The sequence below is a fragment of the Equus caballus genome, chromosome 4, assembly GCF_041296265.1.
Source record: "Equus caballus isolate H_3958 breed thoroughbred chromosome 4, TB-T2T, whole genome shotgun sequence".
Classification (NCBI taxonomy): Eukaryota; Metazoa; Chordata; class Mammalia; order Perissodactyla; family Equidae; genus Equus; species Equus caballus.
In genome coordinates, this window is record NC_091687.1 from 73098622 (window position 1) to 73122439 (window position 23818).

At 38.1% G+C, this 23818-nt stretch overlaps 1 protein-coding gene across 6 annotated transcripts in view; it reads right to left on the bottom strand.

The window, feature by feature from the left end:
* Positions 1-23818, bottom strand: part of IMMP2L (inner mitochondrial membrane peptidase subunit 2) — an 854823-nt gene that overhangs the window by 228674 nt on the left and 602331 nt on the right. The window lies entirely within an intron of this gene.

Sequence of the window (23818 nt, forward strand, 5' to 3'; positions counted from 1 at the left end):
TATATCCTTCAAAGATCCTCGCATATAAAAATCCTAAGATGTTTGTCAATTGTCTAAAATATTTGGTCCAAAGGACCTTGGTAGTCAAAAGAGACGCTAAAGTCATTAATTACATTTAAATAAACATTAGAAACATATATACAGGATATAACGGCCCCAATCCATTTGGAGCTTGCTACAATTTGGTATCACATCTTGAAAGTTTTTTTTTTTTTTGATAATTTACTTGAACCATCTAAATCCATTTGACATAATTCACATCCCTAGGAGAAGACTTTAAAAATTAAATGACTCAAAACCCTTCATAAATGTTTGAAGCTTTAAAATGTTATTTTTTCCCCTCTGACTCTATTGATTGGGTTAGGCTGAGGGGACTGTAGAAATTAAAAAGATCTCGGTCTAATACTGTGTCTTATTTTACATACTTCCAGCAGGACTTATGAAAAATTCTTGCACCACTCACTGTGAGAATATGAGGCTGCGCTGCTGCTTCAGATGTGAAGCAAACCATTTGGTGTTTCACTAAATTCTGGATGTAATGTTTTTCTTATTAGATTGATTGTCAGGAACTTCATTTTATGTGTAACAAGATAGAAGTTGGAAACTTGTGTTATCTGACTGATTTTCTGATTTGCCCCACCACATGGCACAGTCAACAATTAGATTAGCTGTTTCAAAGAGTTTCACCATTCCAAATCTCCACATCGCCACTTGGGAAGAAGCAAGCCAAGTTGGGGGTGGGGGAGGGTAGTTGCTATGGTGACGAGGCCTGTGGGCATAAACACACTGCCCCACCAGTAACCATCTCTTTTGAATTTTAGTCATTTGGCTACAGTAAGGAAAAAGAAAAATGGTGAGCGAGTCATTTATTGATCATGCATCAACTTTCAGTGATGAAGAAATAATGAATATAACTATTCTTCATTTTTTTCTCAAGAATAAGTAATTCTTGTACTATTAGAGAAAACTTATATCTCTTGACCATAAATACAGGAAAAATGTAATTTCCTGTTACAACTCACTGTTTTGAGAATGAATGAAAATAACGTCTTTGATGGGGTTACTTACCCAGCAAATTATCTTTCTATATAAAGAAAAGGACATATGTATTTGGTGTCATTAATATTATGAAAAAAGAAACAAACAGAAGGGGAACTCTTAAAAGAAAAAGAAAATGGAAAGTCAACTCACAAAAAGCAAACTCTTGAATCTTGTGGATTTTACTCCAAAGGAAACTTTCCTACCATTTTGCTTTTAAGGAAGATTCTACACTCTTATTACTAGGTTGTTTAAAAATAATTCACTAAGCCTACCAGATTTAAGCATTAGTTTTTCATTAAGTAAAGCCTATCAAATATACTTTTCACATAAATATTTTGGTCACAGTTCATTATTGGTTAATAACTGAAATATATTGTCAACACATTGTTAATTTGATCTAAATTATGACTCAAAAGATCTCATTTTTTAATTAGAACATCATTTCTTATCACCACAATGTTACAGTCTTTATTTAAGCATTCCTTTGAGATAGACTGAAACTGATTTCCCAGATCTTCGGTTAACGAGAATACTATATCCCAATGTACTATAGATTATTTCCCATTGTAGCCTTATTTCTAGTGATTGACAACAGAAGCCAGCTTCACACATGCCCAGGGGTAGTCCTGCACAGATGTACAAGGGAATTAAAAGCCTACCCTCCTCACTGATTTTAAGGTAGCATTCATCTCACCTTATCACCGGGTGGCAAGTTTTCTTAACTGAATCTAATGTGTGACAAAGTAACAGTTCACAGGATTATTTAAAATTCTGTCTTCTATCTAGAACTTTCTTTCCCTCACTCTGTGATTTCACATAGAACACTACTTTGGGCTGGCCCAGTGGCATAGCAGTTAAGTTCATGTGCTCTGCTTTGGTGGCCCAAGTTCGCGGGTTCAGATCTCAGGCGTGGACCTACGTACCACTCATCAAGCTATGCTATGGTGGCATCCCATACACAAAATAGAGAAAGGTTGGCACAGATGTTAGCTCAGGGCCAATCTCCCTCACCAGAAAAAAAAAAAAAGAACACTGTTTTATTTGAACAGCCAGTCTTTATCAGCATGAAGCTAGGTTTTGACCAATGAGGATGTGGACAGAACTGTTCCTTTTTCTCCCAAATGCTTCTTCAATCTACTTTATCAAAGCAAAACTGAGAAGAGGTTTCTGGTGAAACCAGATCAAATGATGTGGACAGGGATCAGGATTTACTTATTATTATGTCTCCCCTAATATGATAGGATCAATATTAATCCTCAGGGAAAGGATCTCCATGCTGTTAGAAGGCCTCTGGAGGTTCCAATACAGCAGCATCTTTGCCAAAGGAGTCCTACAAACGATATATAGGGGCCCCGTCGTTCTTGTCAGTCACGGGCCCTCTTGGCTGCAGGTACCAGATTTAGCATATGTTTCTCTCACTGTGGGGAACTGCACAGGATAATTTTACCTTACATATTGGATATTCTAATAATGTAAATTAGTAGTGGATAATAAGGTTCTTACTTGGAGAATAGGATTCTCAAGTTAGAGAAAAATATGTAGATGGTTGTTGTATGTTTCACTTCTTACTGCCTCTGTGTGTTATGATTATTACTCCAAATTAGAATTGGTATACAGATGGTTAACTAATTTAAAGGAATGCTCTTGTTTATGCCTCTACCCCTACACTGCCCTCAATCTTTATACATGATATGATAACCTTCAAGAAAAGGTTAAGGATATTTTCTGTAAGAGAAAGAAAACAAAAGGAACAATTGAAAAATTTTAACTACATCTAATCATTTATGGCCACACATGGTAACGAAGGAGAAAAAGAGAGGAATCGGCAGTGGAAAGGTGATCTTTTAAAACTTGCATTGCCAGGGTAAACAATCAAATCATGGCACAAGATGTGGGGAAAAAAGATGGTAAGAAACAGAGCTAAAAAAGAAGGGCAAAGGAAGACCAGTTTTTATTTTCTATAGAGAGAGAGTCAAAGATGTAAACCCTGTTATTTTTTAGTAGGTTGAGTGAACTGAGAATAAACAGTTGTACATATGTTTGGATATTTGGTTTTAGTAGGCTAACTCTGACTTCAAAGATTTGGCCTTACACAAGGACATCAGACTAGGCATAAAGAGTATATGAGGAGCTATCTTCAAAAGTGAAAACAAGCTCCTCAGAGGGTCCCTCCCTCAAATATTCTCCTAGTTCCACTTTGCCATACACTTTTGGAATAGACGCCACGTTCAATTTCCATGTAGATCTACTGACTGAGGTAAAATGATAGGAGATTACTTGACAGGCCTTCAGAAGTTCTTTGTAATTTCCTGTTTTATTAGGTAGCAGTAGGAAGAAAACATAACACTAATCAAGTATGGAAACTTAAACAGAAGAACATTAAAAAGCCCGTTAACTTGGCTTTCCATTAAGTACACTATGTAATTATCTTTTATTCATTTCACATTCTGTGTTCTATATTACTTAATTGCAAAGAAAAGAGTACTTGTGTACACTAATTGCTAAATGTATAAGTGATTGAATGATCCTGTGCTCAATTTGTGAGAGGAAAAAATATTAATGAAGACAATACAAAGAAGGCAAAAATAGGGGTCAGAATCAATAAAAGTATATACTGCTCTCTTAGTAAAACAGGATTTAAGAACAGATAGTATAAGAAATAATTTACTTATCTCCTACAATTGATCTCATTCATTTTATTCCTACTTCAAAATTTAAAAAAAAATCTATCACATCAGATTTAAACATCTGCAAAGAAATATTAATGATGAAAAGTCAATTAGTAGAACCATTTTATGTGCAAGGATGGGAGCCCAAGAGTAACAAATCTACATCTGGTAAAAGGCTGTTACACTGAATCTTGAAAACAACCATTTTTAAGTTGGTATGCTTTCCTTTTCCATACATAAAAAATGGTCTGTGTTTATTGATGTCTGAAATTGGTGACTACATGAGGAGGATCATAGTTTATTTATTTCATCTAAGAACTAAACACTAAACTAGTTTAAAAACCTAAAGAACTGCCCTTAACTAGTCACAAAGATTATTTTTACTCCTGGTTCTTATCAAGGAATAGAATCTTAATCTCTTTGATGCCGAAGTCTTTTAAAATGTTTTATCATAAAATATAATATTCATGGAGAAGCAGTTGAAGGATGTTTATATAGTCCATTAAGTTTTCTATAGTCTTTAAGTTTTTGCCTGGATTCTCTTTAGTCCATTAGAGACCTGCATACTTGGAATAAAGGTTTTAGCAACTTGTAGAATTGTTTTTTGCTGCTTTTTTTGCTGAAATATACTTTGGTGCTAACACCTAGAAATGCTCTAATAAACATCTCTATGAATTTTATCGTTGCATTTTTTTGTACAGATAGTGGATAGTGGTGAGGCCATCATCTTTTACATCACACCAGTGTCCTTTTATGAGACCCATGAAAAAGAATTTATTTACTTGTTTTCCCCAAGAAAAGCTGGTCAGGGGACACTGTAAATCTTTTAAGTGACTGTGGTGGTTTTAAAACATGTCTGCAAATTCTTTGCCACTCCATCAATCTAATTCCCCTCCCTTGAATATGCCCTACTTCACTGACCCAGTTCTAGTGAATAGAAAGGAATAGAAGTGATACTGCATGATTTGGGAGACTAGGATATAAAGGCAACACAGCTTCTACCCGTTTATCTTTCTCTTTCTCTCCTCCCCAGCATGCCTTGGAGACCTTTGCCAACATATATAAGAAGTTCAGCTACCTGAGCCAGTATGCTGGAGAGACCACATGGAAAGACCATATAGATATAGACAGAGATGCTCAAGAAATGCCAACTGTTCCAGCCTCAGCTCTTTGAGTCTTCCCAGCATCAACTGCCAAATATTTGAGTGAGAAAACCCTCAGATGGTTATAGCGCCAGCCTTCCAGCCAAGCTGGCTAAGGCCAGGTGGTACAGAAATGAGCTGTCCCCACTAAGCTCTGCCCAAATTACAGATACATGAGCAGAATAAATATTGTTACTCTTGTGTGATAGGCATAATAATGGCCTCCCAAAGATGTCGATATCCTGCTCCCTGGAGTCTATGAATATGTTAGGTTATATGGCAAAGGGGAATTAAGGTTGCAGATGGAATTAAATTTGTTAATTAGTTGACCTCAAGATAGGGAGATTATCCTGGATTATCCAGGTGGGCCAATGTAATCATAAGGGTCCCTAAAAAGGGAAGAGGGAGGCAGAAGAAGAGAATCAGAAGGAGACATGAGCACAGAAGAATGGTCAGAGAGATGCAACATCACTGACTTTGAAGATGGAGGGGAGGGACCATGAGCCAAGTAATGTGGGTAGCCTCTAGAAGCTGGAAAAGGCAAGGAAACGGATTCTTTCCTAGAATCTCCAGAAAGAAATGCAGCCCCACTAACACCTTGATTTTAGCCTAAGATCTATGTGAGACTCTTGACCTCCAGAACTTTAAGATAATAAATTTGTGTTATTTAAGTAACTGTTTGTGGTAATTCATTACAGCAGTAATAGAAAACTACGCACTCTTGTTTTAAGCCTCTAAGTTTGGGGGGGGGGGGTTTCTTATCTACCATTCTATAAGCAAAACAGTGATCTTGCTTAATTCTCACTTTTGGCTTATAGGAAGCTTGAACCAAATCAATGAGCCATCTTTGACAACTTTGTAGGATCTCATTTCTCCACCCTAATTTTCCCTTTTTCTTGATATGCTTCCTCTCTTGCATTATGCTTATTTTTTTATACTACCTCAAATCCTTTTAGAACAGGGCCAGAAATAAATAAATCAGATTGACTAAAACAATATATTTACCATGACCTACTAGAAGTAATGACCCAGAATGAAGACTATCTTTTCCTTGTCTCTATTAAAAAACAAACCAAAACTTTAAAGCAGATAAATAGCTAGGGAGGGCATCAACTGAAGACAGAAGAAATATTTTACTTTAATATTTTCTAAAAACAGGGGAAAAAAGGGTTTAACTCTTTTGTTTTGCAAACTTTTTATTGAAAATATAAAAAATGTATGTGCATATGTATGTGTATCTATACACAAATATTATAAATATATAATATTTCAGTTTTGTATATTGTTTGCTTAAGGAAGAGAGTATAAAAGAAAAGACAAATGAAAACCAGGAGTTGATGGAGAAAGACAAAAAAAAAAACTTTGATGTACACACCTACAGAGAGAAAGAGAAAGCTGGATCCTCACAGAGACAAACAAGAGACAGAGAATCCAACAGGAATGCACACAAATGCATACAAAAAGAGGTACATTCAGAAAGAAGAGACAGGCACTTCAATGGCATAACTAACACTCCCAGCAGATGCCTTTTGGAGATATTCTTATGAGGATTTCTGATTTTCACATTCTAAGATAATAATAAGGATACTATCTACCTCTCAGTATTTGCTCTATAAACTTAGTGAATCCGGCCTTCCTCAGGTCTTCTCAGCTTCAGAAACCAAGGCAGCACAGCCTCTTCTGATTCCTGAGCCAGAGTAACCAGGGCAGAAAGGGCAGAATAGAGGCAATTAACTGATGGTTGGGATCCTTTCTGTTGCTTTAGCTAACTCTTCTGTACTTGCCTATCCCCCTACCTGCCACCTGCCTGCAACCATCTCTGTATGGACCACATCCACATCACAAGACCTCTGTCTCAGTTCTCCTTATCTGCCCCTACCCCTAGCACACTTGTGAGCTGGATGATCTATTAAAGTGTACCTCTGTCTCTCCTACGTACGTAATACTACTGGCTGGGGTCCTGCTCCAAAACATATGCATCAAGCAAAGCCATAGATTCTGACTGCTGTTCTCCCCCTGACTGCAATTTTCTCCTCCCTTTCAATATTATAATTTGTACTTTTGAACACTTGATTGAGATCACTACCTAGCTCTGTCTATAATTTCGCTTATAAAAGAAATAGCAGAAGAGTTCCCTCACGTGGGGGCAGAGGCGAAGTTATTCTGCATGTCAGCTACAAGCCAGAAAAAGCAGAAACAAACATGATGCATAAGTATATATACAGTCCCGTTTCTGCAGAGTCCCTTGACTTAGCAAAGCTATCTGTCTATTGGGAATCAAAGTGGAAGGAGAACAAAATCTTGAAAATTCTTAAAGACTGCATCTTATACTTCCTTGTGTCGCTACAATGGTTGGCATTTAATGCTCACAGGATTTAATGGCTACCGAAATCGCTCTCATCATCATAATCAACAAAATATGGAAACCTGTGAAGCAGTGTAGAGGACTAAGTAACACTAAGATATTTACCCCCACTTGAGAAAGTAAGACCCCCTTTAATCTTGGGCACCAACAGGAATTCCTCATTATCCTTGAGATAGGTCCACCCATGTCACAAAAATGTTGCACATGAGTTCCATTTTATATCAGTAGAGTGCTTCCCAGTTTATAAAGCACTTGTGCATTAATCACATAGAATGAAGTCTCTTTCTGCTCTGGCTGTTTCTATACAAGTAGAGTATTATTTGGAGATAATGTGCTTCACTGAGCCTGCACTGAGCAACAGCTGTAAATCAAGATTGACTTTTTGAACCTAACTTTGCATAATTCAACAAGCTACTCAACATCTTCTGTCTAAGCAGGCTCAGAACTTATAAGAATCTTCAAAGCTAAATAACTACCCAATGCTGTCTCAAAATGATTAAATAACGAAAAGGTTTTGCATTAACAAATCAAGAATGACTCACATTCTGTCTTATTCTTCACTGATCAAGAAGTGACAGAGAAAGTGCCATTTACAAAGAGAAATGTCATAAAATGATTGAATTGTGAATTTCTTCTAGGTCCCAATAATAAGAAAATGACCACAAAAGAAGGTAGTAGATGGAGGCAGATAACCGCTCTTAAATACTAGTCTGTCAGGAGACAAATTTATCAGTCTCGGAGGCAGATTTAGTCTTAGCTCAGAAGTAGTCAGTTCTGCAGCTAACGAGTATACTGCTCTTAATCATTTCATTACATTTACGACAGAACAGCGTAAATCAGAAACCTCAGCAAGTCAATACCTAGTTAATAGGTGCTTCAACATGGTACCACAACACAACTTCACCATTGTGCTGAAACCTTTACTTCCTTTTCCTCTCTGCTGCAATTATTTGGAAGGATGGTGACCAGCTTCTCTACCAACCATATTCTTCATTGTCTCCTGATTTTTTTACTTTCTTCCCCCAGAGTCACCCTCCTTCCCTTGTAGTGTGGTCTTAGTCATCAGTAAATCTTTGTTTACCATCTTTTTTCCTCCAGCTCTGGTTGCTCCAGGGATTGATCCATCCTCAGGCAGGCTATACCTGGAAATTCTCATTGTTTACACCACTCATGCCAGCAAATGAAAAGGATAATGGGAAGGAGGAGGAGAGCAAATGCCTACTGAGTTCTTACCATGTATCAGACAATTTTTTCAACTATATTTGTCACAATAACCATATAGGTAGGTTATATTACTATTCCCGTTTTACTAAGGAGGATAGTGAGGTTTGGAAGCATTAAGAAACTTGCCCAAGGTCACAGGAAGTGGCACAGTAAGGGTTTAAACTACGACATAAGACCCCATGCACTTAATCATCACAATAATAATTTGCATTACTCGTAGAGTTTGAAGTCATAAGAAGAAATCAGAATTGCCATCACAGCACTATAACCACACTGAAGTAAGTAATCATAATATGCTAGATAATAAACTCAGCTCTGTGGTTTCCACAAAGCTCAATTATCTAGTATTATTATTTAGTTATTTCATACGTATGAATGTGTTTTATATCTTCAATTATACTCGAAGTTCAGGAAGAGCAACAGCTATGCTTATACAAGTTAAAATTTCTTCTTTAGTGCCAAGTGTATTGCTATTCATAAAAATAATCAATATATAATAGTTGAAATATAAATTGTGTGATATCAAAATATCCCCTTAGGGCCTTAAAGAGTATAGGTATCTGATATCTAATGAATGTAATATACAATTTTTCTGGGGGTAAGGGACAGAAAAAAGAGTTATAATGGTCCAGGGAAGGACAGAGGTTGGGGGTAAGTATATACTTAGGGAGAGCTTAGACAGGGAGGCAAATGATGGAATGTAGAGCATCAGGACCGGCATGAGAGCCCTGGATTGGAGATGCATAAGAAACACCCTTTACTTCATTCTATACACTTTACAGGAATGTTCCAAATGTTTCCATGGGGACAAAGAAGAGCATCAGGGATTTCCCTGGCCTTAAACATACTGAAATGAAGGATGTTACTAACCCCTAAAAAGGGATGTTATTGGCAGCCGCAAAAGTAACCCTTCTGAATTGAGTATAGTGTTCAGGTAATCCATATCTCATTCCCATTGACCCTTATTCCTGACTAACTTGTTCTCCCCTCCATCCCGTCTACCCTTCTCAGTAAACATTCCTACCATGTACCTAATTGTTCAGCTTTGATCCCTCTCTTTCCCTCAGCCCCTTTATCTACTCCTCAGCAAGTCTTTTAACTTCATCTTTAAAACATATCCATCCTCCTTCCATGGCAATTCCTTTCCATTTCCATTCTATCACCCTAATCGAAGTCACCATCATCTCTTGTTTGGATTATTATAGCGCCCCAAGCCCACTACCTAGCTTCCTGCTACTATTCTCATCTCTTATTACAGTCTGATACACACCAACATCATGATCATTTAAACATATAAATCAGATCATGTCACTCCCTTGCTTCAAACACTTTAGTGGCTTCCTATCTCACTTAAAATAAAATCTAAGCTCTGCCATGGCCCACAGGTTTTATGTGGTCTAACCTGACCTCCCTCTCTGGCCTCATCTTCCACTAACTACTCTCCACTTCATACTCTACCAGATGACCCTTCTTCCCCTTTTTCATACATGTCAAGCTCATTAGCACCTTAAAGTCTTGCTATTCCCTCTACTTTGAATACACAGACCCTGTATCTTCACAGGACCACTCTTTTCTATTAATCAGGTCTGGGCCACCTTCCCTGACTACTCAAACCCTCAAAACTCCTACTCCACTGAACTCAGTCAGTGGATATCATCACATCCTCTTCTATTTTCTTCATAGCACCTACCACTATCATTTATTTATTTACTTGTGTGTAGTCTGTCTTTATATCCCATCCCCCACCTCCTTACACCGTAGTTGCATACAGTCTCATGAGAGTAGGGACTTTTAGCAATTTATCCACATTGCCTAGAATAACACCAGTTACACAGTAAGGCTCACTATTTCCAGAATGAATGAATAAATGGATGAAACACATTAAAAGTTTTACTTGCTGAAGCTCTTTCTGAAATTGCTGCCTAAGAATTTATTTTGAGTGTGTAGAATAGTTTTTACTTTTTCAGATGATATTTTAGAAAATATTTGATATTTTTGCCCTAGTAAAACTGGGAGGATATGTCACCTACATCCTCCTTATACACATACTGTTAATACTGTGATCCTCCCTATATGAATCTAACCTCAGAATTATAATGTGAGGATGAAAGAGATAATTGAAAGAATAGCGTAAAAAATTTCATGTTGCTTTTCTGGAGAATGCAGTAGAATTTTCTACCATGATATATTACTATGCGTGCCCTCAGTAATGAGGGGAAACCATGGAAATGTTATTTCAGAATATTACATCAGGGAAGAGCTCTCCAGTTTTGCCACAGGGTTTTCAAGATTGCTGTTACTCTGCTTACTAGAAACATAATCACAAATAAGAAGTGTGTGGAAATGACAGCTGTATTAACTTTATCATGTACAGTTAAGTATTCAACACACTTGAAAGCACTGTTCCTTCATTATGGTGTGTGACGTAGAGCAAGACTTGGAGAAGGAGCTTTGTGGAGATACACCTGCACTGCACTTGAGCATAGCCAGATGCCCATAGATTGGAGGGGGGTAAAGACGCACTGATCAAACAATGGGTTCTCTGGCTCACATCATGTGGAACAGAGATGAAATGTCTAGAAGTGCCCCAGACAGATAACACAAGGGAAGATGTGACAAGTCCATGAGGTTTCTTTGAATAATTTCCACCTCCTTTAAAGAAATTCCCCACGTATTCCTCTCTCTACTCGCAAGCACTTGTCTTTGAATACAGTAGATGCAGAGCAGAGAATTTGTTGAATTAAGTCTTCTTATGATATTAGAAGAGAGAAATTATATAATACTATTATAAAAAGCATGTGCTCCTTTAACACAGGACTCATGAAGATTTTTTAAAAAGTCTTCAGCCTTGCTCTGCACTTTCGATCTTTGATGCTAAAATTCCAGGCTGTATAACTGTCAGTTCAAGAGACGTTTTCCTCAAGTCTTACTCCATGTGTAAGGCTAACCCTAGCCCCAGAGGATCTGTTTCGATAAGAAGAAAGTCTATTCTCTCTCTTCATATTTCTGTTCCTAATTAAGGATAAAAACAAACACAAAAAGCAAAGACAGTAAGAAATGACATGTATGATAAAGGTCCTGCCACAGGGTGTGAATGTTGTTATTAAGAGGAGTGGCCACAGGGCTCATGTGCACACCGTCTGCAGTTTAGGGGGGAAGAGACACAGAGTAGGGGACTCCAGGTGAAACAGCTTACATATCTGAGGACAGGCTCAGTGTACTCTAAATTCTAGGAGTGACTCACAGCTCTGAGACTTAATGGCAAGAGTCTCTGTTAAATGATTGTAGTCATTCTAACCAAAATGTCATGCAATTGCTCATATTGGACCATTTTGGAATTACAAGATGGCAGTATCATTTGAGTTGACCTCATTCAACAGGGGATAAGAATGGGAAGAAGAAGGAGTTCACTTTTAGACTCATTATACTTTCCAAAGGCAGTTTACAGGTGGCTCATACCACCAATTTCTCATTTGTGGAACACAAAACCCATTTTATACTTTACCCCACGTCCTGAGAGAAGAGACTTTTTGTGCTCTCATAGTCCCTCAGCCTCTGGATCCTCCTTCAGTGAATCTTGTCTAAGTTTCAACTGTGCCAACAGGATGCATACAAAACCCCTGATTGTTTCTACAAGAAATCCACATACACTAAGCACTTGACTTTTAAAAAGTTTATTGGAAAACTTGGCCTCCTGTCATCTGAGTAGCCCTCTTTATCCCACCGGCACCCTTGACCCTTTCCCTCTCCCGTTCCTGCTCCTCATGCCCTCCCCTCCCAGGCCTCACTCTGTATTTGTTTTTGTCTCTTATGCATAACAGTTCAGCTCTTCCTGGCTTCTGGTCTCCTAAATTCCATGCATCATCTATTAAGTAGATGCCAGTTTAACAAGATTTATTCTCTTTAAAATGTAGTCCGAGTTATCAATACATGATTCAACACACATTTATGGCATACCAATATACTAATCTGTGGTCAGCATTATGCTAGGTGCTAGTTGGGAGGAAAGAGTATAAAACAGTGGGCTCAAAACACTTCCTGGCTGAGGAATTCAGTCTAGTTGGGTAGGCAGACATTTCATAATAAAAGCAATTCGATTAAGGGATCAGGGATAAGTGTTCTGTGACAGCATTTTCTGAGCCAGACTTACTTGGAAATGAAGACAGGAAGGACATCGTTACTGAAAATATGCTTCCAATAAACACCTTTGTCTAAATGTAACAACGGGAAATCCAATCAGTCCCTCTAGAACTAATTCATTTATGTATACCAATTGCGGCTTACCCATTGGAGTAAGGTAAGCTATGATGGAGTTTTGATTAAAAAGAAAATTGATTTTTTTCTAATGGTCACCTAAAAGGAAGAATATCCATAAAAAATAATATTCCGTTCCTACTAGAAGATGCGATAGCAGAGAGTGAGATAGAATGAAGATCTGAATGTTGGATCATTTTGTATGCAAATTACTTTCTTTGAATCTATCTGGAAGACTAAATACACTATGAAATTTAAGCTTCGGATAGTACAGATTCCGCAAGTGACACAGAGGTTACCACACCACTTCACTCAAGAACATACAAATGACAGGCAGGGATTCCTTGATTTGCTTCTGAAAAGCAAAGCTTATACTGCTACATCCTCTAAGCCAAAAATGCTCAACCCTAGAGGTAGAAGAAAGTTTTGAGCAGAGGTTTTCAACTCTAGTTACATATGAAAATCACTGTGGAGCTTTTTAAATGCTGGATCTCCTAGCATCACCTGCATCAATTCGCATTTAATGGGCCTGGCCGGGGAGGCAGACAATTTTTTTTAAGTGTCCCAGTTAAGCTTTTCAAGATTGCAAATTCCTGGGCTCCCTTCCTGGATGTTTCCAATTCAGTTGATTTGAAGTGACTTCCAGGAATTTGTGTTTTCAAAAGTGTCCCAAGAGATTCCACGTTCAGCCAGGTTTTTTTCAGATTGGCACCTGAGTTAACATCTGTCACAAATCTTCTTCTTTTTTTTGTTCTTCTTCTTCTCCCCAGAGCCCCCCAGTACATAGTTGTGTATTCTAGTTGTAGGTCCTTCTAGCTGTGCTATGTGGGATGCTGCCCCAGCACGGCCTGATAGGCGGTGCCATGTCCACGCCCAGGATCCGAACCAGGGAATGCTAGGCCTCCGAAGCGGAGTGTGCAAACTTAACCACTCGGCCACGGGACCGTCCCCCGGCCAGGTTTTGAAAAACACTGATCTAACGCAAAATTGCAGAAAGTGGAATCAGTTGGTTCCAAAATCATAAAGCTAGCACACAGGGGTCAAAAAAGCAATGTACTGAGACTCCTCGTGCTGTGGGACAAAGCCTGTCCTAAGGCCCTGAGGATCTCATGATTTCCTAAGCTACCTGGAAAGTAATGTTGACAACACCATGAAGCAGTGAGCAAGCTCCCCTTCTTGACCAACAGCTCTCATAAGGGAGACCAATGACTTCTACTCTATCCCCTAGAAAAGCATGCCCACAATAAGCAGCCATATAAGCAGGCATTATGGCACAGCACAGCAGTTAACTGTAAATAAAATGTGGGCATCTCACTGTACTCACTGTACCAATAATAAGTGGATCTAGTAGGCTTGGTTAGAAAAGCTGCCATGTGACACGCCAAAGCACGAGTGCAGCAAAAGAGATCTAACACAGAAAAGACCACTGAGAGTTCTGACACAGACACGCAACAGATGAGAACCATTTGCTGAATTTTGTTGAAAGGTGAAACAGATCTTAACATAACAAACTCACGTGCACAAAACAGCAGTACTACATTACAAGTCCACCACTGGCCCAAAGTCTCCTTATCTGGAAATATGGGAGATCTAATTTCAAAAATATCAGAGTAGGGTAATCATTACAAAAGTTAAAGTAACATAAATATTTATTTAATAACGTAGGCAAATAGAAATGAAATTTCAAATATGCATAGTTAGTGGTTATGCACTAGAAATCACAAAATTATACAATCTCAGGAATAAAAGGGTCTTTAGAGATCTCATTCAACTGAGACAGGAACCAGCCTAATGAGATAGGGTCATCTGCAAGGCCCCTAACCTAACAAGATAAGGCCCATAACCAACTGGCCAGCTAAGAGAATCAGGTAGAGGCCACCAGGATCCACATTCTGCAGCCTCCAGACCTTCCCGGGCTTACACATGCACCCTAGCACCCAGGAGTCCACTGAAGTTGGCCTTAGCCCCATTGCCATACTAAAAATCACACCTAGGAGTGGAGAGCAAGCATGCTAATGGTACATGCGTCACATGTAGTAGCATGCTACGAGTCAACACAAGCACAAGCACAACCCTACCTCTACATGCCACAATGGAAGACACAGCCCCTACCTTATCCTGATAAAAACCCTGCAGTGTGGCTATTCACGGAGCCCCTCGCCCCCTTCTCTCTCGCCCTTCTTCACTTTTCGTGATAGGCTCCCTTGTGTACAAGCTAATAATTTTCTATCATCTCACTCTTGCTCATTGTCTCTCTTGATGTCTATCCTGGGGGACAACAAGAACCCAGGACACCGACAACACAACCTCCACCCACCCAATAGAATGAAAGATAATTGCAGTGAGGTTTATAAGTTCCCAGTGAGTATCATCTGATCAAGCTAGACTAAGGGTTGAGGAAGCTGTTTTAGTTTATTAGCTAGCTATGTAAACTTGGGCAAGTCACATAAATTTTCGGTTCTCAATTTCCTCATCTATGACATGAGTGAACTGAACTTTATCTTTGAAGTTCTATGATACAGTTGTGCAAGTATATCACTCTATTTTAGTAAATAAGTAATTAAACGAAGACAACAAACATCTTTAGATGTGCTGACCCACGCAGCAGGCTTCCAACAGAAGCCTGACATCCTGGAGGAACTTACCTGACTATCAGGAAATGCCTCAGGGGTCATGAGAAAGAAAAATCACAAGACCATATTTAGATGACCAGATGGGTCAGGGAAAAAATAAAAGAACTTAGAAAGTCTTCATGACTAATATGCTTATGAGTAGTGTTTTAATCATTACACATCACATGCTAACAGTGTGCTGCATGAAGGAAGCCGGCCTGATAAAACACCTAGGGGACCAGTCATCACTGTTGACATTCACGCAGAATGACAGAGGAAATCGCTGCTATGGAGAGTTCTGTTCAGCATAAGCACTGATAATACTGTCTCTAAAATGGAAATCAGAACACGGAGTACTGGCACCTTTTTAGGTTGAATGCATCTCTCAGAAGAGTAGTTTGTGCATTTCTCAACTCCAGCCTAAGTAAAACATTTCATTTTATCCAGAAACCTATTGGGAGAAAACCCTATTTTCAGGGATCTTCTGGTGATGACAGTGTTATGGCTACACAATATATCAACTGAAGCATCACAAAACAACATGCCCTACAATTTACATTGCTCAGCATAATTTGTCTCTAAATCTTCACTTATTTGCAGCTTTGTGACCATCTAGAAAAATTACTAATGGTCTCAAATATCTTCTTATTCTTTGGTGGTCTTTTGAATGAACAAGTGAACAGTGCCTATGATCCTTTTGCTTAACAGAAGAAAACAAGATCTTTTCAGTTATCATTAAATAACGGTTTGGAAATTCCTATAATTACATTAATGCTTTTAAGCATACAGTCAATGCTTAGTCTATGGTTCATAATTCTATTTTAGAGAATAACGCAGGACACATTGTTGAATGAGAAACAAGGGGTTTAAACTTGTGAATAATTTAAATAAATCACAATTTGGTTTTATTTACTGCATTCATTCCCAGCAGGCTTAATTTAAACACCTTTATGCTTTTAAAGTTTTTTCTGTATGCCTTCCCTATCGAGAAGATAAAATCTAAGTCTTAAAATGTTCCTTCACAGAGTCCATGCACAATAAAACACAAAGGAAAATCATGAGCTCAATTCAATAACTGAATGTATCTGCAAGTTTCTTAGGGTCTGGCAGTGTGGCAACAAATTCTAATTCACTAGGCTTTTTTGTTCCTTCTCCTAAAGAGAATTATGAGTGCACTATTGAGCTCAATTTTTGTTTAAAATGGCATAGCTATCCTTTAATCATTTTTTTTAAATTGTAACTTGGTTAAAAGATTTAAGAATAAGCTCAAAAACACCACAACTGAATATTAAATCTGTTTTATTAGTCTCATTTTGGTGTACAGAATCTGTTCAAAATCAAATAATTTTTGAAAAGCCAGTGGGTTGCTCTAGATTACTATTGTGGCTTACATAACAAATTGTATTTCCAAAGTAAAAATTCACTATTTATTTTCATCGATGAATTACATTTCATTCAAGAGTTAAGTTTCTTGCAATATTAACATAATGTGAGAAGGTCTTATAATTTTCCAACTGACTAGGGATCCTTGACATCCAAATCCTGAACTTAAAATGTAGAACAACTCATTAAGAAATGCGCAATGGCAGTGTCAAGATTTACAACAAAAACCCTGGAAGTGTTTTAAAAATTAATATTAAGCTGCTATGCTTGGCTTAATTAGCTTTATTCTTCATTTACAAAGCATATCTGTCTGGTTTTATGAACTTGGTCTCCAGTCCCCTCTCCTACAAACCTGTTTAATTAAAGTTTAACAGCTGTGTACGCTTTAGAAACAGCAGAATGATTTTTCTCCCTTGAAATACTTAATCCTTTCTTAAAATATGATCCTTCTGAATATATATTTAAAAGGCAATGGACGAGTAATAATCTACCAACAGAAAAACACTGACAGCTTAGGGCAGCAACACCACGTATTCAGCGGGTAGACAGAAAGTAATTCCCAAGCCAGGAAGTCCAAGGTTCTCATGGGGCATGAGCAGATCTTTATTCTTCAAAAATAAAATGATAGATACATAAAACAAGAAATAAATCAACAGAAAATTAAATAAATAGGCAGAAGGCTAAAAAATACTACAAAAAGATAATCTTCGGTGGATTTTGTAACACTTCTGGATACTATTGTACACATCCAATATCCAAGGAGTATGACTAATAAAGTAACACCAGCTATTTTGATCAGTGTTATTGCTTTACCATCACAAGGCAAATATTTATTTATTAAACAATTATATATATGTGTATCATAAAATTTCTGAAATGATGACAAGAATTAAAGGGCAAATAGATGTGATTAATCCTCAAACAGTACACCTTTACATGTGAGATTAAAATATAATAATGCAAAATTAATTCAGATATCAGTAGCTAATGCATACAATTTCATACTATCCTGCCTCCAGTTTTCCCTTCTCCAAGTGCTCTCTCTTGCATAGCAACCTGACCACTGTGCAGGGAAGTATCATATGTATTTTAGGCCCTTCTGATAGTTCCTTGAAAAGAGAGTCTCTGACTTAATCTCATCCCCTCCCCCATTATGCTCCGTTTGTGGTACAAGCCCAATCATGTGTTGAATAAGCACATTGATGCAAGAGCAAAACTAATTTATTTTCAAGAGAACAGCTCTAAAAGAGACTTTTGATAGGGTGTATTATTGTTCAAAATATTCGCTCCCCATCCCTGAGGGAGAGTTGTATATGCCCACCCTGTTGATATCAGGCTTGTCCACATGACTTGTTTTGCCAATGACACGTGATTGGAAATGATATGTGCCTCTTCTCAAGAGAATCCTTAAGATCCATCCCATGGTTCCACGATGCTTCCTTTCCCATCTCCCCTGCAACTATTACTACCCTGTCAGCCTGAGTCCCAGAGGGAAGAAAGCACGGAGCAGACATTCATGCAACCCATGGCAAGCCTATAATAGAGTGAGAAACAAGCCTCTATTACCATAAACCGTTGGGATTTGGAGGTAGTTTGTTATCACAGATTGTTAGCCTAAGCCGACTGACACAGGGCCCGTTTAAGCCTTTTCAGTAATGAGCCAGCAGATCCTCATCCCCTTTGCTATGGGGACAATCCCTGCAGCATCTACGCCCCTGGAGCGAGTAAAAGAAAACAGATGGCTGCGACTCCTGTTCTTCACCACTTGCTTTCCTTAACCTTCAGCGACGTGAAAAACTAATGTTCAGCAAATTAGAGAGTTTACCTTTTTAAAGATAAGGAGTTGGGATTGATACTAATTGGACTAAGTTGAAATATTTCCAAAATAAATAGAATCATTTCACAGAGTGATATTCAGGATTGAATTTTTATAAATATTGCACAGAGCTTTCGGCAGTCATTAAATTTGACAAATACTTATTGAGCACACTATCAATATGCTAGATGTCATAAGACAGGACTGTGCCAGATGCTGGGCTCCAGAAATGAGTCGCTGCCCTTGACTTCAGGGAGCTCACAGATAGAGAGATGCATGTACAACTGGCTCTAATACAATTAGATGCATTTTACACCTGTAGGATCAATAAAGTGCTATGGAAACAGAGAAGAGGATAATCATTTCTGTCAGGGTAAGGATACAGGATTTTGTTAAATGGATGGGGGATGGAGAAGGTTCTGCCATGCACAGGATAAAACATGAGCATATATAGAGAAGCACGAAAGTATTTTTTTAGTCTGGGACAATATAGCTCTAACATACAGTGTGTATGCGTGTGCAAGACTGTAAAGCGGAGAGGGAGGGGCAATAAAATGAAAGTGAAAAACTGCCTACCATGAGTGGTAAAAGTTATGACAGAGTAAACATAGTATACTCTGGAGCCATAGATCTAATCCCAATCCCAGAAGGTTTTAAAGAAAGATACCTGAACTAAATCTTTGGTTTACACACACAGGCATGCACACACACACACATTCACATATATGTGTGCATACTTATGTATATATCTATACATATAATACACATATGTGTGTGTGTGCAAAAAAGAGAGACAGATATTCCTTTCTCAAAGTAAAATCCAACAATATTAAAGGGTATACAGTGAAAAATCTCCCTCACACTCCTGACTCTCAAACCCTCCAGTTCCCTTTTCTAAAGGCTAAAGCTATACATTAACTAGTATCTACTTACCAGGTTAGATTGTGAAGAAAGTAAGAGTGAACTTCTAGAAAAATGATTGGAGTTGAAGTGGTGGTCAGGATCTGATATCTGATAGTTTACTCATATACAAGCTTATAGGAGTATTTGCGTGTGTGTATACATATAAAGCTATCCTTTTCTTCTTCATTGTTCCAGAGTGTTTTATTTTATCAATGTACCATAATGTCCTTAACTGTAGTGATGTACATTTAGAAGGTTTCAACAATGCTGCAGCTAACTCTCTAGGGCATACTTCTTTGCATTCATGTGCAAGTCTATCTACCACACAAATTCCCAGAAACACAATTGCAAAGTAAGAGTTAGCCAAGCAAAAACAAAACAAAACGAACAAGACAAAAGGAAGGGAGCTTCCTGCAAAGGCAATGTATGTGAAAGGGTTCATAACTGCCAAATTCTCAATGTGACTAGTACACAGTGTAGAGAATACAGCTGGAGAGGACACTCAGGAGCCAGATCATGAGGGGCCGCACATGCCGTACTCCTGAGTGTGGAGGCATTATGAATTTAACATTTAAAAAATATCATCCTTGGGGCCAGCCCGGTGGTGCAGCAGTTAAGTTCGCATGTTCCGCTTTGGCGGCCTGGGGTTCGCAGGTTCAGATCCCAGGTACGAACATGGCACCACTTGGCAAAAGCCATGCTGTGGCAGGCATCCCACATATAAAGTGGAGGAAGATGGGCACGGATGTTAGCTCAGAGCCAGTCTTCCTCAGCAGAAAAGAGGAGGACTGGCAGCAGATGTTAGCTCAGGGCCAATCTTCCTCAAAAAAAAAAAAAAAAAAATATATATATATATATATATATATCATCCTTGTGGAAGGGTGGAGGATGGATTGGAAGAGTAAGAAAGGGCAATCAGTTAGGATACAGCCACAGTAATCCAGGGAGGAAATAATGAAGGCCTGGGAACCTGTCTTCCTGGGCACCATGAGGGAAAGTCCTCCCTTCCTTGCCTCTTGTGCTCTCTCCTTTTGGGAAACCTCCGAGGTCAATGTCTGAGATGCCTCACGGTGAAGCAGCAGCAGCTGTAGGGAATGACCCAGCAGTGGGATCCACCCCTCCACCCTGGAATGGGAAAACATCCTTCCTGGTGCTAATTCTTCTACAAAAATTTATGTACTGATGGTTTCCCTCTTTTTTACAGGATAAATAACTGCCATAGAATTTAAGAGCTGGAAGCCATGTTGGAAATCATTTCATCCAAGGGTCCTCAAATTTATTGTGAGATGCGTTCCATTTTCCTAAAAGTGTGAGATCACAAGGGGGGCGGAGATTACAAAGTAAGTGGGAATGAACTCTTAAAGAAATAAAGTGTAAGTAGTAGTCAGGATCTGATACTTTCATTAAAGTAGCCAAAGGGAATGGGGGGTTGGGGGGCATGGCACCACTGTGTATATTTTCCCACCAAAAATTCCCAATCCAAATCCCAACATTGGAAGTTTAAGCTTAGGCAGAGAAGACGTGGCAGCCAGCTTGAAGAAGACCTTGAGATTTGTGATCTAAAATGTTACTACCTGTCTTGTAGGAAGATAGCGGCATTTTATACCTGATTGGACCAAGGCCTAAATAGGTTAAACCACTCATCTCAAGTTCAAACAATTTAATTGGTGAGAGACCTAATACTAGAACATTTTCTCAAATTTCATCTTGCATCAGAACCACCTGGAGGGCTTATTAAAATATAGATTGCTGGGGGCCAGCCCGGTGGCACAGCAGTTAAGTTCACATGTTCCGATTTGGTGGCCCAGGGTTTGCCAGTTAAGATCCCAGGTGCGGACCGACCCAATGCTTGTCAAGCCATGCTGTGGCAGGTGTCCCAAATATAAAGTAGAGGAAGATGGGCACAGATGTTAGCTCAGGGCCAGTCTTCCTCAGCAAAAAGAGGAGGATTGGCAGCAGATGTTAGCTCAGGGCTAATCTTCCTCAAAAAAAAAAAAAAAAGAAGAAGAGGAAGAAAACATAGATTGCTGGGCCCTAGCCCAGGAGCTTCTGATTCAGTCTGGTGGGAGTGGGAATTGAGAATTTGCACTTCTAGCAAGTTCCCAGGTGATATGGATGCTGCAGTCTGGAGATCACACTTTGAGAAACACTCTACTAGAACAATGCCACTCTCCATGTGGTACCTATGTTGCCTATAGAATAGAATGTACGTACACATTTATATGGTCTTCTACAATAAAGTATTTCTAGATTTTTATAGCTTTAAAACATTGAGGAAAATGTTACAAATTCTATAGCAAATCCCATTTCTCTGTATTTGTAACACTCATAGATTAGAATTACCTCACAATAGATGAATGTATAAAAGTTATGTCAAAAAATTCAATTTCTAAAGTTCTACTTCATGGACCTTTAACCAAGAAAAATAAGATTAAATGTCTTTAAAAAAACTTACTTCCTTAAATATCTATGAGAATGAATTAAACTAAAGGCAACTCACGGGGCCGGCCCCATGGCCTAGTGGTTAAGTTTGGCATGCTCTGCTTTGGCAGCCCAGGTTTGGTTCCTCTGTATGGACCTTTACCATTCATTGGCAGCCATGCTGTGGTGGTGATCCAGATATAAAATAGAGGAGGATTAGCACAGATGTTAGCTCAGGGCAAATCTTCTTCAAGCAAAAAGAGAAAGATTGGCAACAGATGTTAGCCCAGTGTGAATCTTCCTCAGCAAAAAAAATTAAAAAAATAAGAGGCAAATCACAAACTGGAAATATGCATGATCTAAATATGACACAGGGTTAACACACATAATATATTCAAACTGAGAAGAAAACATTCAGTACCATTTAAAAATGGGCAATTCTGGAATAGACAGTTCTTAGAAAATAAAAAGTTAATAAATGTATAAAATATTTATTCTTATTAGCAATAAAAATAAAATAAATGAAAACAATAATCCCACAACTAGAAGGACCTGCCATTAAGATATACAACTATGTATCAGGGGGGTTTGGGAAATAAAGCAGAAAAAGAAAAAAAAAAAAAGAAAACAATAACAAGAAATATCTTTTCACCTTTCATATCAGCAAAGACTAAAATGACCTTAACATTCATTGCTGGATCAATCACCACAGTAAAATTTTCATACATTGCAGGAAATGTGAAAAGTGAAACTTTCATATAAGTTTCATTATCACATCCTCCCTGATTTCCTCCATGTCTTGCAAAGGATGTTGCAAGTTTTAATATAAAAAAGCATTATTTTTTGAAAGTCATGTGAGAATTCTAGGGCTCAGAAACATAAAGTTGAGTCATTTCAATTTCCATCATGCAGTAAGCATTCTCTTGATTTTAATGATAGTGGTATTAGATTCAAAATTCAGCTCAATTTACATAATCCCCCAAAGATGGCCCTAGAAATCCATTAAAGGTCACCTTACTTTTCCATACATATACCAAATTCTAATCCATTCATCCGTTTCCTCCTCTATTATCATATGCCATGCTTTTGTAAAGCTTACTGCTTATTGTACTTTCATCTCAAATAGAAAATCTTTCAGTTTGGCTTTCCATCCTACTAAACTCCATTCCAGTATGTATTACTTGCTCCTCTTCATGTTATAGTAAAAGATTAAATAGTCATTTATTTTTTGATGTATGTAAAATTGAATCCAGACTCCATAAATTTTCCTTAGAAGTATCAATGCACATAGAGGTGCCGAGGTATGGGACGCAGTGTTTATCACTGCCTACTCTGGGCTGCGTATTAAAAGCAGGTATCACGTAATGGTCAGGGAATAGAATTTATTTGTGTAATAAGCAAAGTAGAAAATCTCCTTGGTTCCCAGGTGTCCAGCTGCAGAAGCCTGAAGTTAATGACTTGCCGCTCATCATACCCCACATATACAACTTTCATCACACAATTTACTCTTCTGAAAGAAAATATGAACAACTCTCAGCCCCATAATAATGAAAAAAATTTAATTATTTTCACTCAAATTCTCATTTGAATCACAACTACAAGGATGATCAATTTCAAAATCTTATTAGTTCTGCTACTGTGAACTATTTAGATTCTCATGCAGGATCACTTTGCAGGAAAAACCAGGAGACACTTTTTTTAATGAACAATTTACAATCAACATTTCTGTCAAAAAATATTTTCCAATTTTATAAAACTGCAAACATAGACTTTGGCTTAAAAATCAACATTTTTAATATGAGAATAATTACTCCCTGTGCCTAGCTAAGATGCCATTATATACATAGGTACCCCTCATAACAAGTTAGATAACATTTTAATATTTTCTATAAAACAATGAAATTAATTGAGGAACTAAATTACTTTAAAAAAATAGATCTCCTAGGTGATTAGCTCCTTCTCTGTACTATTGGTTTGGTCCAGCATAG